At 32.1% G+C, this 3154-nt stretch overlaps 1 long non-coding RNA gene across 1 annotated transcript; it reads left to right on the top strand.

The window, feature by feature from the left end:
* The first annotated feature begins 2172 nt into the window (after positions 1-2172).
* LOC134803474 (uncharacterized) lies at positions 2173-2922 on the top strand. Its single transcript, XR_010145985.1, has 3 exons — positions 2173-2244; positions 2600-2671; positions 2851-2922. It is a non-coding gene; the product is annotated as an uncharacterized LOC134803474 (long non-coding RNA).
* The last annotated feature ends 232 nt before the right edge of the window (positions 2923-3154 follow it).

Here is a 3154-nt window from a genome sequence, read left to right as displayed (position 1 = left end):
CCCAAATATCTCAAAAAGTATTAATATTTAAGAAACCAAAATTAATATTATAAAAGAGGAGGATATTTCCCATCAAACATTCTATACTCCCAGAACTGTATCTCCATTATTTATACTTTTTATTCAACGCTGAACACAGTCCTCCGCGCCTCATATTCGGGAAACTCGCGCGGCGTGAAAAAGCGATGACGTAACATTAAATATAATTTTAAAGGAAATTTTAATTGTCGCTGATTCCGTGGAGGATGGGACGAGTGTTAGTGTGGGACGCGACCTGTGTGGACACACTGGCACCGTCTCACCTTCACGGTACCACAAAGAAAGCGGGTGCCGCTGCCGAAGCTGCCGAGTCCCTCAAATGGCGTAAATAGGGGGGTCTCGACGATAATTACAAATTTATCCCTTTCGGTGTCGAGACCCTCGGTCCGTGGGGCCCGGGAGCTCAGAGTCTTTTTACAGATTTGTCGAAACGGCTTGTTGAGGTCTCTGGGGACAAAAGAGCTGGCAGCTTCCTCGCTCAACGCATAAGCGTTGCGATCCAGCGAGGAAATGCTGCCAGCATTCTTGGCACTATGCCCCAGGGGCCCTCTCTAGATATAGATTTTTAGGTTTTTTTTTTTAGGTTTAGTTTTAGTTTTGTAGGTAGTTCTATATTTTCTTTAGGTATTAGTTTTAGTTTTGTAGGTAGTTTTAATTTTAGGTTACTTTTTATTCTAAGTTTGTTATTAATATTGTAAACAGATTTGTTATTATTTAGATAAATTAAATAAAAAAATAAAAAAATAATATTTTAAAGGTATTAAATATTCGTCGAAAAATTAAAAAAAAAAAGGTGTATTTAAAACATGTCAACAAATGTAATACTTGTAGAAATTTATCTTAAAGTTATTTTTTCAACTAGTTAGGCAATTGTTAATGATCAAAATTTTCTCGAAATTCCTTCTTTATTGAAAACCAAAAAAAATAATATATAAATAACTATTGTAAAATTTCCTCGTTTTCTATAGCCCTTCTCATATACATACTTAATAAGATCACGTTATATCGTTCTGAAAAAATTAATAGTTTGGTTATAATATTGTTTTATATTTTACAATTTTACCTTGATTTTTAGTTTTTCGACAATTTTTTATGTTATTCTAAAACTAATTTTAAGCAAAGTATTAACTTTATTAAAACGTTTATAATGTGATCTTATTAAGCATGTATATGAGAAGGGCTCTAGAAAGCGACAAAATTTTACAATAGTTATTTATACATTTTTTTTTCGTTTTCAATAAAGAAGGAATTTCGAGAAAATTTTGATCATTAACAATTGCCTAACTAGTTGAAAAAATAACTTTAAGATAAATTTCTACAAGTATTACATTCGTTAACATGTTTTAAATACACCATATTTTTTTTTAATTTTTCAAGCAATACTTAATATCTTTAAAATTATATTTAATGTCACGTAACCGTTTTTTCACGCCGCGCGCGTTTCTTGAAAATGAGGCGCGGAGGGCTGTGTTCAGCGTTGAATAAAAAGTATAAATAATGGAGATACAGTTCTGGAATTATGGAATGTTTGATTGAAAATATACTCCTTTTTTATAATATTAATTTTGGTTTCTTAAGTATTAATACTTTTTGAGATATTAGGGAAATAAAATATATATACTTTTTTCCCCCTTTTTTTGTTTATAACTTTTGATATTTTTTGTGTGCTAATACACGCTTCGAATACATTTTTCTAGACATCATTACAAATCTAATGAGGTATCACACGTATTTTTAGGAGTATTATCTATATTTTTCACCGTTTTCCGTTTCTCGAACAGACTATGTAGTGGTTGTCCGTTGTCTGTAATGAAATCTTGCAAGTTAAATTTGACCCCCTTTTACGTTTCCGATGAAGCTGAAAATTGGCATACTTACATATGTAAGTCGGGTGACAATGCAATATTATGGTACCACCGAACTGATCTGATGATGGAGACAGAAGGTGGCCATGGGAACTCTGTGATAAAACAACGCAACCTAATTGTGTTTGGGGTTTTTAGATTTGTCTCGATGAGTATTAGTTGCATGTGGAAAGAAAAGTACAGTCAGCGATAAAAGCTTGTACCAAAACTGTTTTTTTTTTTGCCAAAAACTTATTATACACTAAAGTGCACCTTCTCTTTTTTTCAGAGACCTCCAAGGAAACAACATCTCCATCATTTTCCAGAGCGATTTTCAGAACTTAAAGGATTTAAAAACACTGTAAGTTTATTTTAAGTTAGTTATTTAACATATAAACACTAAATGTATATCGATGGCGGACACATACACTTTTATAAATATATCTCGATAAAATAAAAAAAAACCTGTGTTTATATTATGTGTGTACCTATAAGGTCATTAAAATTAAAACTACAATCATTAAGCTTAACTAAAACAAAACGTATTGTATTCAAAATTTTCTCCTTCAGCTTTGATACACAAACACAAATATTTAAGTACATATTTTAATATGTCATGACATAAAATCTGTAGGTGGTCTCATTCAATTTAATCGTGACTACTAAAATTGGTTTTAAAATGTTCAATTTATTATCGCCTTCCATTTATTTCTCAGGCAATTATCCGAAAACCAAATACACACCATCGAGCGAGATGCATTTCTGGAGCTCACCGCACTAGAGAGGCTGTAAGTATTTATTTTTAATAGATAACCTCCTGCTAAAGTTACGTCATTGGGAAACAATTTCAAATTCGAAAGCTCGATTTTAAAGATCGCCCAATCAGAGCGCGCGGTCACTAATATCCGCACGAGGTGACCTTGCATCGTCGTAATGCAATTATTTTTTCAATTTATTTCAATTGCAGGAAATTGAACAATAATCGTCTGGGCCACTTGCCAGAAGGTCTTTTTATGAGATTGAGGCATCTCCAGAGATTGTGAGTAACCCCAATTGGGGATTCCAAATGGTGTGGTCCTGCTATTCCCCTTTTGATAATGCGGATTGTATAGGTTTTGCTGTGATTTTAAATTATATCAAATACTTAAATAGTCAATAATGGACGTGTTATAAATTTTAACACACATTTTAATGTGTTTTTGTAACACTATTAACATCTATTATTTTAATTATTGCGTCATTATAATTTCAATATAACAGTAGGGCTATGA

Source organism: Cydia splendana, chromosome 26 (genome assembly GCF_910591565.1).
Source record: "Cydia splendana chromosome 26, ilCydSple1.2, whole genome shotgun sequence".
Lineage (NCBI taxonomy): Eukaryota > Metazoa > Arthropoda > Insecta > Lepidoptera > Tortricidae > Cydia > Cydia splendana.
The sequence above is the reverse complement of the archived record's forward strand: the minus strand, read 5'-3'. Positions and strand labels throughout refer to the sequence as shown.